General features: G+C 47.1%; 1 pseudogene; it reads right to left on the bottom strand.

Annotated features, from left to right (window-relative positions):
- Positions 1-854: 854 nt before the first annotated feature.
- Positions 855-10,686, bottom strand: LOC148138301 (uncharacterized; annotated as a pseudogene).
- Between the last annotated feature and the right edge of the window lie 1,442 nt (positions 10,687-12,128).

Below are 12,128 nucleotides of genomic sequence, written 5' to 3'. Positions count from 1 at the left end.
ACGCGAGGTGAGTAAGGTCACCAGCCAATATTGTCTGGGAGCAGAATAGGGAAGGTAAGGAAGGCGACCCTTCGTGGCCTGAGTTGAGAGGAGTTAAAGGAAGTGGTCAGCTCCCACGACCAACCCAAGTTAAAATCACAGAGTTCCGAAAACTCTGTTAAAAAGGACTCCTGCCAGCCCCCTTCCCTCAGTACCCCACACTTCACCTTGTTGCTGACAACTTGATCCGGGGTGGAGGGGAGGGATGAGATGGCTGTGGTACTGGCTTCCCAGCTGCACAGGGCAGCAGAGATAGAAAGAGAGAGAGAGAGAGAGAGACTGACCTGCAGCCTGTCACAATTCATGCAGGTACTCAACAGGGTCCTAATGCTCTGAGGCACGTATACACTGACCCTTGGAGAAACTTTGACTGTTTGTGTTCGGCCTTGTCTGCACATTTGCTGGCTGGTGAGTGAATGTCTGCTACAATCCCTGCAGCTCAAGATCCAGAGATGACTTGATTTAATTGGCATTTGGTGATCTATGATGGTTTTTGCTTTGAAGGAACCATCAGTGCTTATGAAACGGAAGTTCTGCACAAGTTTTATTAATAATGTATTAACACCCCCACCCTTCTCTGCTTGTTCATCAGTCACTGAGGGCCTATCTTGTCAGTGTCAGGTGTCCCACCTGGCTGTGTTTGTTCAGTGTTTAAGTGTCTGTTTGCTTTACTGTCAGCGATTACACGCTCGATTGTCCATTATTGCCGAACCTGTCAATCTCTCCCTGCCTGTGTGCTCGGTGAGCACTCTCTCTCTTTCTCTCTCTCTCTCTCGCTCTGTTTTTTTCCCCAAGAAAGCCGAAGCACAGCACGCTCATAAATCATCCCAGGATATCCAGGATGCCAAGGGGGCACGGACATCCACCGTCTGACGGGGAGATGCCAGCTGTGGGAGCTGGGCAACCCCAAACACGTGTTGAGAACGGCCCGGGGCGAAAATGTACCCTGAAAAGGCATAGCAAATATGTGAATGTCAAGAACAAGGTAGGAGGTGCTCTTGTTAAACCTGGGTAACTGGCAGACACTGTGCTAAAAGACTCAGGGGATAGCCGTTACGTTATCCCATTCACAGGGGACCTTTACACCTAGTCCCAAGCGTATTGGCCACCTGGGGGGGGGGTGGGGGGGGGGGGGGGGGTGGGGGGGGGTCCTTCAAAATTGATAAAGTTGACTGCGGCCATCACAGAGGGACACGGGAATCCCTCATGGGACACTGTCTACATCTTGCAGTGTCTCGCAAAATTCTGGGACATTGCCAAACACCTCCAGCCGCCTAAAGTTAAAGACTGCAGCAATAAAACACCGACTGCAGACACCCTTCACCCCACCACACACCCCCACCCCGGGCACAGCCCTGCCACCCTACGCCCCACAAAAGCCTAAACATCTCCTATCGGCCCCAGAGCCAGACCTGCTGCTAAATAAAGTGGCTGCCTTTGTAACCAAGAAACCAGCAGCAGGACACAGCAGCCGCTGAGCATTCTGACTCACTACCGCACTACCTGCCCCACTCAGATAATAACCCCAGGCTCATACACAGCACGGCCGCTGCCCAGAAACATCAGGGCACTGAATGCGAACTTCCACAGATTATGATTGGATCTGCTCCCCTTGATAAGCCCTGGACCCAGCAGAGGTCCGGGCCATGTGGAAGGATGCCCCAAACCCATTGAATCAGCCACTTGCATTTCATAATTGGCTGCTCCAAATGTCCACCATTTAGATCTGTCTGCCGCACGATGTGCAGACCCTGTTACAATCCTCCTATGGTACCCACTGGGCGGCCATTCGCTCTACCATTAACTCCCCCACCCAACCCTGGGACACTGCTGCAGATCGGGACAGATGGCTGGACAGCACTGTGAAGGAGGCGATAAAAACGAGTGCAAGGCAGCATGCAGACTTTCGTGCTGTTACCTGGTGTCTGCAGAAAACGGATGTGTCCCTGCCAGACTTCCTTGGCCACTTTCGGGAGACCTGGAGCTTTTCAGCAGGCATCCCCTTAACAGAGAATTGGAAGCTGGCTGCACAGACTGTCGTCAAATCCATGTTCCCTACATATGCCCATGTATACACAAAGTACACAAATTAACCCGGCAAACAACGTCCTGGGGGGGACACTCTAACCACACTCACTAACCTGGATGGGAATGGACTGCTCACCACACCAAGACAGATGGGGGCATCCCCCCGAATTGTACAATCGGACCGCCCGAGGGACACAGCCAGACTAGTATACAGACCTATGGGGTTCTTTAAAGGATCATGCTGGAACTGTGGCAAACCAGGACACTTAGCTAAACGCTATTGGTTACCACCCAAGCAGAGACGGCCAGGCCCCTCCATCCCCCCCCCCCCCATTCCCCACAGGCACAGCCCACCACCCCACAGTGGCAGCTTCGCCAAGCTGCCTGCTCTGTGGCTGATCCCTGCCCCCTTGCCCCTGAAGCAAACTCGGGCTGTCAGGAGAGGGAGGATCTGCAGGCGGTCTCAATACACCTGTCCAACTCCCCATCGGAAAACCCGATGATGGATGTGGAAGTGGGGTGGGGGGGGGGGGGGGGTGGCATGGCGACTCATTGCCTTCCTGGTGGATTCCGGGGCCACCCACCCGTCTGCGCCTCCCTCTGTGGAACTATCCCCGAGTTCCAATAGTGTCCGTACAGTCGGGGTTTCAGGAGTGCCCATGACAGAGCCACTCTCCCAAACTGTGAATTTTAGTACCGGACCAGCCACTGTCCCTGATGTGGCCATCATTGCCGCTACCTGCCCAATTGCCCTCCTTGGCCAACAGAAAACTAAATGCCAGCATTCACTGTTCCCCAGAGGACCTCACACTGGAGATCCCGGCCACCCACTATTCCATATAGCAGTCTGCCATCACCCGCAGCCTGGAATCCCCTCAGCAGACAACCTCCTGCTATGCCTGTCCCATCACTCCTGCCCACGCTCTTCTCGAACCCCTCCTTTCCCTGTTATAACGGCCCCTTAATCCCCCACTTTATCTTTCCTTCGCTGGGTGACACTGACAGGCAGCTTTGTCTGTCAGGTCCACTGTACAGCTTCCAGAACGTAGGAACCAGCATCAGCAGATGCTGCACTCGCGGACCTCCATCTCTCCCTCCCCGTCCCGCGAGCACACACTGGCCCTAGCAGCCCACGGCATTGGCCAGACCAGGAGGAGAGTCATGATGCACACTGTCAATCAGAGCTGGTATGCACCGGGATTCGCTGCTGCTACCCAAGCCCGACTATCACAATGCCACATCTGCCTGCAGAACAATCGACAATAGACAATAGGTGCAGGAGTAGGCCATTCTGCCCTTCGAGCCTGCACCACCATTCAATATGATCATGGCTGATCATCCTTAATCTGTATCCTGTTCCTGCCTTATCCCCATAACCCTTGATTCCACAATCCTTGACAGCTGTATCCAACTCTTTCTTAAATGAATCCAGACACTGGGCCTCCACTGCCCTCTGGGGCAGAGCATTCCACACAGCTACCACTCTCTGGGTGAAGACGTTTCTCCTCGTCTCTGTCCTAAATGGTCTACCCCATATTTTTAAGCTGTGTCCTCTGGTTCGGCACTCACCCATCAGCGGAAACATATTTCCTGCCTCCAGAGTGTACAATCCTTTAATAATCTTATATGTCTCAATCAGATCCCCTCTCAGTCTTCTAAACTCAAGGGTATACAAGCCCAGTCGCTCCAGTCTTTCAGCGTAAGGTAGTCCCGCCATTCCAGGAATTGACCTCGTGAACCTACGCTGCACTCCTTCAATAGCCAGAATGTCTTTCCTCAAATTTGGAGACCAGAACTGCACACAATACTGCAGGTGTGGTCTCACCAGGGCCCTGTACAGCTGCAGAAGAACCTCTTTGCTTCTATACTCAATCCGTCTTGTTATGAAGGCCAGCATGCTGTTAGCCTTCTTCACGACCTGCTATACCTGCATGCTTACCTTCATTGACTGGTGCACAAGAACACCCAGATCTCTTTTTACTGCCCCTTTACCTAAATTGATTCTATTTAGGTCATAATCTACCTTCCTGTTCTTGCCACCAAAGTGGATTACCATACATTTATCCCCATTAAACTGCATCTGCCATGCATCTGACCACTCACCTCACCTGTCGAGGTCACCCTGTAATCTCCTAACATCCTCCTCACATTCCACCCTGCCACCCAGCTTAGTATCATCAGCAAACTTGCTAATGTTATTACTAATACCCTCTTCTATATCATTACCATATATTGTAAAAAGCTGCAGTCCCAGCACTGATCCCTGCGGTACCCCACTGGTCAATGCCTGCCATTCTGAAATTGAGCCGTTTATCACTACTCTTTGTTTCCTGTCAGCCACCCAACTTTCAATCCAAGTTAGTACTTTGCCCCCAATACCATGCGCCCTAATTCTGCTCACTAACCTCCTATGTGGGACATTATCAAAAGCTTTCTGAAAGTCCAGGTACACTACATCTGCTGGATCTCCCTCGTCCATCTTCAGAGTTACATCCTCAAAACATTCCAGAAGATGAGTCAAGCATGATTTCCCCTTCATAAATCCATGCTGACTCTGACCTATACTGTTACTACTATCCAGATGTGTCGTAATTTCATCCTTTATAATAGACTCCAGCATCTTTCCCACCACTGAGGTCAGACTAACTGGTCTATAATTTCCTGCTTTCTCTCTCCCACCTTTCTTAAAAAGTGGTACAACATTAGCCACCCTCCAATCCGCAGGAACTGATCCCAAATCTATCGAACTCTGGAAAATAATCACCAACGCATCCACGATTTCTCGAGCCACCTCCTTCAGTACCCGGGGATGGAGACCATCAGGCGCCGGGGACTTATCAAACTTCAGACCTAACAGTCTCTCCAACACCAATTCCTGGCAAATATAAATTCCCTTCAGTTCAGGTCCTTCAGCCACTGTTACCTCAGCGAGATTGTTTGTGTCTTCCCCAGTGAACACAGATCTGAAGTACCAATTCTATTCTTCTGCCATTTCTTTGTTCCCTGTAATATATTCCCCTGTTTCTGTCTTCAAGGGCCCAATTTTAGTCTTAACCATTTTTTTGTCTTTCACATACCTAAAAAAGCTTTTGCTATCCTCCTGTATATTTTTGGCCAGTTTACCTTCATACCTCATTTTTTTCTCTGCGTATTTCCTTCTTAGTAACCCTCTGTTATTCTTTAAAAGCTTCCCAGTCCTCCGTTTTCCCACTTATCTTTGCTATGTTATACTTTTTCTCTTTTAACTTGATATGTTTCTTAACTTGCCTCGTCAGCTACGACCACCCATGCCTCCTCCTAGGATCTTTGTTCCTTTTTGGAATGAACTGATCCTGCATCTTCTGCATTATACACAGAAATATCTGCCTTTGTTCCTCCGCTGCCACCCCTGCTAAGGTATTGCACCATTGAACTTTGACCAGCTCCGCCTTCATAGCTCCATAGTTCCCTTTATTCAACAGAAATAGTGTCACTTCCGATTGTACCTTCTCCCTCTCAAATTGCAGATCGAAGCTTATTGTATTATGGTCACTACTTCCCAATGGCTCCTTCACTTCGAGGTCCCTGATCAATTCTGGTTTGTTGCACATTACCAGATCCAGAATTGCCTCCTTCCTGGTAGGCGCAAGCGCCAGCTGTTCTAAGAATCCATCTCGGAGGCACTCCACAAAGTCTCTTTCTTGAGGTCCAATACCATCCTGATTCTCCCAGTCTACCTGCATGTTGAAATCCCCCACAACAACTGTAGTAACATCTTTGCGATGTTACTAATTTCAATTAGTAACATTTCAGCTCCTGATTCAACTTACATCCGACATCCAGACTACTGTTTGGAGGCCTCTAGATAACTCCCAAGAGGTTCTTTTTACCCTTAAAATTTATCAGCTCCATCCACACTGACTCTACATCCCCTGATTCTCGGTCCCCCCGCGCAAGGAATAGAATAGTTTCCCTTACCAACATGGTAACCCCACCCCCTCTGCCCATCAGTCTGTCCTTGCGATAGCACGTGTAGCGTTGAATATTCATTTCCCAGGCCCTGTCCACTTGAAGCCACGTCTCAGTTATCCCCACAATATCATATCTGCCAATTTCCAAAAGAGCCTCAAGCTCATCCATCTTATTTCTAATGCTTCGTGCATTCATGTATAGTATTTTTAATTTGTTAATGCCCTCACCCTTCCCATCAACTCCTACTTCACTCAACCTTACAGCATGATCCCTTTTTGAGTTTTCTGCCTCATTGATACAGTTGTCTTTCTTGACTTCTTGACAATGTAAAAAAGCTTGTTGCCAAATGTGATCACTTGCCAGTTCCTGGTTTGTGGTTTGGTTTGTGTAGCTACACATATACATGGGTTTGTACAGGAGCTCAAATGAATGAGAATGTAACCAGACTGAGTGGCAATATAGGTTGGAGCTGGGTGATCCCCTCGGTAATACGCTTTTGTGGTGAGTTTGCTGGTTAAAAAGTTAATGACTGCTGTTAGCCACAATAGGACAAAAGTGCCTGATACACTGAACAGTAACATGATGGATTTCCTTCTGCTTTTCATCTCTGGGTCGGTGCTATTCTCATTGCTGAGACCCCGCAGTCTCTTGCGGACTTTGCTAGCCCCTAAAATACGCTGGACTGTCAAAGAGTTAAACAGTAATATAAAACAAAAAGGAAGCCATGCAGCTAAAGTACTTTTCAGCCAAGAGTAGTCCTCACCTGCAGGCGATGTCTAAAAGACCATATTGGAACGACAGTCCCAGGCAGCGCTGGAAATTATTCGGCTGGGTTCATAGGCAAACCAGAAGGGTATGTTCTCCAAAGAAATCAGGGCAGACAGCCCTGATTCAAATCACAGTGACAGTTCTGGTTGTGCAGTAGTTTGATTTAAACTTCTGAGAACAGATCGTTACACACTGGTCAATGGTAAAGAAGACAGTGAATCACACAGACATATCCATTGTGTCAGGATTAACACAGAAAATGAACTTACAAACAGCAGTGTAGGATAGAAATGAATGTGGCAAGTGATAACTGAAAACGTGATACACAATGACATTGAAAAATATCACCAGAAAATCTGCAGTTGCCATGGCAATCGTGTAAGCCAAGATACATTTAGAAAGTCCATAATTTCCACTGGAGAGAATGACGATAGTCAGTAGGTTTGCTGTAAGAGGGAGAAAGAAGTGATTAGAAGTGGGACTTCCATAACGAAATACCACAGGAAATCACCTCATAGTCAGAGGTGATTTTACAGCAAGTTTCCCAAAGATTTGATTTTATAAAGTAGACGGACGGACTGACAATTTGAGGACAAAACAACATTGAAAATGTAATGTCTGTGCTCTTCCGAGAAAATTTATATTTCATTGATGGCAGTGTCTAAATCATTTCTAGATAATTGCTATACATTTCTTGATTCCAACAAACATCCCATTTGGACACAAACATTGCATTAACGTCCAAGACATGATTTTCTTCGCTAATACCCATTCTGGAGGAGCTGCTCAGTAAATGTGCATCACGAGTATGTCTTCCCCAGTTTCTTCTGATGGATAAGCGACTCTGCAATGAGGAGTATTCCTGAAATCTGTTGTATAAACACCATGACCTTCACTGCCACAAAGAAAAATAACATTGCCTTACCAAGAACGCCACAAGATAGCTTTTTTTTGTGACGAATTGGAAAATTCCCTCAAGTTCTCTGGCTCCTTGTGATATCCATCTGAGATTCTTAATTTCACCTCCTTTATAGATCAAGCCATCTCCCTGAGAGTAAATGAGACCATACAATAGCTGTGTCATAACAGTTACTGGCAGGCCTTTAACAAACAAGGGATGGCTTTCTACCTCAGTGCGGCTGGATCATTGGGGGATAATTCCAAAGCTCAGGCCATGAATTCCCAAACATTAAACCTGGAGAAGGGAGGATGAACCCAAAGTGTAGGGAATATTTTGTGAAGTCTGGACAGGTCATTGCTGTTTTGGAATCATGCTAATTAAACAAAATCTTCAAGAAATTGTTCTTTTGTAATATTGTTTAGTTCGAAGAATGACAATGTAATATAATGGTATTGATTGTTGCTTTGTTTCTCACAGTACAATGCGGTGTGTAATATCATTCGCAGTGATGGGAACTGTTATCAAAGATTACTCGTGGTTGGCACCTGCTACTATTCCTGGCGTTGCATGAAATCTAGCATTAACGTCAACTCTAACAGAGCACAAGTAAAACTCTAATATGGAGTGAAGGATAAATTGTCCTCATGATTGCAGAAGCGTGGTGGTGCACACACATGCCTACACTCGCATGGACACACACGAGTACACACAGGCTTGTGCACATGCACGCACACATACAGTTTCTCAGGAACATTGAATGCAAAAGATTATTTGGATTTCTGAAACCCCTGTGTGTCAGATTAACACAGGAAATTCACCCAGCTGGCCTCAGGTCCTCCCAGATAATGGAAACTGTTCATACAGATGTTTCAAACCAGGAATCGTTGGAGCAGATTGGAGAGAATCAAACAAGGAAATTTTGCAGTGAATATCTAGACTGCTTCCATCCAGTTGGGAATGTTGGGAAGGTGATATCACACAATCATCAATTAATACAGGACAGAAGAGGTCATTCTACCCATCAAGTCTCTGCCACCAAAACCATACTCACCCCTACAGTGGGCGACACGGTGGCATAGTGGTTAGCATTGCTGCCCCACAGCGCCAGAGCCCCGGCCTCAGGCGACTCTCTGTGTAGAGTTTGCACATTCTCCCCGTGACTGCGTGGGTTTCCTCCGGGTGCTCCGGTTTCCTCCCACAATCCAAAAATGTGCAGGTTAGGTGGATTGGCCACGTTAAAATTGCCCATAGTGTTAGGTGAAGAGGTATATGTTGGGGAATGGGTTTGGGTGGGTTGCACTTCGGTGGGTCGGTGTGGACTTGTTGGGCCGAAAGGCCTACTTCCACACTGTAAGTAATCTAATGTAATGACTAATCCCACTGGGCCAAGCGCCTTGAATATACCATGTGCTCATCCGGGTCTAGAAGTTGGGATATTTTCCATCTCAATTACCCTCTCGCACGGTGAATTCCATGTTGCCACCACTGTCTGGTGGGAAACTAATCTTCAAATTCATTTTTTAAACTGCTGTCTTTCACTTTAAAAGTGTGCCCCTTGTTATTGACCCTTCAGTCAAGATATTTGACCATATGGTAGAACAGATGAAATTGTGTTAATGTGTGACAGTGTGTCTATGCACAAGGGTGTGGGATATTGTGTAAGAGCATGTGACTACATCAGTGTGAGTGGCTGAGTGTGCGATGACATGAATGTGCATGGTGTGTGTGTGTTGTGGGGGCTGCAGTGCACAGTGTGACTTAATGGGAGTGACTGAAAAGAGTGAGGGGGTGTGACTGTGAGGGTGTTTGCTGCAAAGTTTGAGAAACTGAGTGCGGGGAATTGAGTTTGAGAGAGTATGTGGGTGTGTCAGAGTTAGTGACTGTGTATGATACAGTGAGAGCAGTGGTATTGAGTGTGTGAGATTGTGAGAGTGCGTGCAAGTGTATAGGGGACTATATGTTTTGTGAATTATTACAGGGACAGGGACAGGTTGGGATTTATAGATAGTTACACCATGGGAGTATCGACTCTCAGACTTGGCAGGCAGATAGGCACAGTCTCATATCAACATACTCAGTAACACCATTCGAAACACACTCTCTCTCACTCTCTCTCACACAAACAGGCGCAAAGCATGAGGGTTCAATATTAACAGTATTAATCATAATAATAAATATTCAGATATGACGTTATTACACAGAAACACATGAAACTGGAACTGAAGTAGGTCACTTGCTCGTTGGAACCTACTCCACCATTTCAGAATTCTCTATCCCCATCGTCCCAGAGTAACCTCAGATTCTTGTTATGCAAGGGAATAAATAGATTCATTGTCCTCACCCTTATCACTTTCTGGGACAGCCAGTTCCAAAGTTACACAGGCCTAAAAACAAAATTCTCATCTCTGTCCAAAAAGGGTGACCCCAAGTAATTTTAACACCATGTGCCCAGTCTGAACTCACCCACAAGGAGAAACATCCATTGCCCACCCACCATGTCAAGATCATGAGAGACCTTATACACTTTGATAGAGTCATCCTTTACTCATCTAAACTCCAGCAGAAACAAGTCCAGTCTGTCCACCTATCCCCGAAGCACATATCACTCATTCAAAGTATTACTCCAGTAAAATCATGAGAGGCATGGATAACGTTGATACCCCACAGCTTTTCCCCAGGGTAGAAAAGTCGAAGACAAGAGGGCATTTAGAGGTTGGGCCAAAGGGCCTGTTTCCATGCTATCCACTTCCATGACTCTCTGACTCTGCGTGATCCTGTGGTACAAGAGAATTGGATTGCCAATCAGTGATCCCAGTGTCACCAAATTCCCTATGGCATGAAACCTATAGCTCAACCAACCATGAGACAGGGCTGAAAGTGATCAGGGTATGAGGCAGCTCCACATGTTAACTTTTACCATCGTCTGCTTTGGTGGGACCCAAACCCAGTTTCCACACAGAAGGTTCTTCCTTCAAAGGCCAGTGCAACAACCTCCGCATGGTCACATAGTCAGGACCAGGTGGACGGAGATCGACACTGTATCTAACCCTGTGCTTTCCCTGACCTGGGGAAGAGCTCGAGACTGAAACTGGCCAGTAACATGTAGGACACACAGTCAGGGTCATGTACAGGGAGCTCGACACTTTGTCTAACCCTGTGCTGTACCTATCCTGGGAGCGCACAATGCTGACATTGGGTATAAAGTGGGAGAGGTTGAATAGCTGGGGCCTTTATCCCTGGAGCATCGGAGGCTGAAGGGTGACTTTATGGAGGTTTATAAAAGCATGGCGGGCATGGGGAGGGGGAATAGCCAAGGTCTTCACCTCAGGGTAGGGGAGCACAAAACTGGAGGGGACGTTGGCTTGAGGTGACAGGGAAAAGATTGCAACGGGAGTTCAGGTGAAACGGTTTCATGCAGAGGGTTGTACCTGTTTAGAACGAGCTTCCAGAGCAAGTGGTGGGGGCTGGTACAATTACAACATGCAAAAGGCCACCGGATTGGGATATGAACAGGAAGGGTTTTGAGGGATTTGGGCCCAATGCTGGCAAATGGGACTCAATCAGGTTCAGGTATCTGGTCAGCATGGACGAGTTGGGCCTAAGCTTCTGCTTCACTTCTGTAAAATTCGAGCGAGGACATACTGTCAGAACAACGTAGAGGAAGCTCAACACTGATTCTGAGTGCTGTACCTGTCTTGGGAGCACTTGATGCTGACACTAGGGAGAATTGGGGGATATTATGTCACGGTAATGTATATGAAGCTCTACTCTGTGTCTAACTGGGTGCTGTACGTGACGTAGTATAAAGTGCTGCTGTCAGAAACTAAATATACCACACAACAGAGTTTGACACTTTATTTGTCACAGGACAATTCATATATTATCCCGAGCACAAAGAGACACAGAGTCATGGCTTCATACTCGCCAGCATTGCACATTGGATTCACCAGGTCAAAGTTGCTGATCGTTGAAGTGAAGCCTGTCACTGATATTTAACCAGGATGTCCTTCACCCTGCTAGCTTTCAAATTCAGTTCCAGCAGGAAGACACTGCATTTTCCAATCTGAAATGTACTCAAGAGGTAGCATTCACAAACCTCAGGCATAGAAAATATCAAAGAATTCTCGACTCTTTGAGAAAATTGTCTTCACTTTATCTCAATCCCAAATCAGGTGCTTCGGAGCAGGAACGCTGACTGAATTGCCCCAGCTCTCTCTCTAAACCAGGGGATCACTGGACAGTGATCAGGAGTGCTGATTGATTTCCACTCTGCCTCTAACACAGGAATCTCTGGAAAGTAATCAGGAGCAGGAATCCTGGTTCATCCCCTATCTCTAACCCATGGGATGACTGGACAGTAATCAGGGTCAGTCCAAAGATGTGCGGATTAGGTGGGGTGACCAGGCTGAATTTACCGTAGTAGGTGGATTAACCATGCACC

This window comes from Chiloscyllium plagiosum, unplaced genomic scaffold (assembly GCF_037043375.1).
Source record: "Chiloscyllium plagiosum isolate Xiang-an unplaced genomic scaffold, Cpla_swu_hap1 HiC_scaffold_40, whole genome shotgun sequence".
Lineage (NCBI taxonomy): Eukaryota > Metazoa > Chordata > Chondrichthyes > Orectolobiformes > Hemiscylliidae > Chiloscyllium > Chiloscyllium plagiosum.
This window is presented reverse-complemented; position numbering and strand designations above follow the sequence as displayed.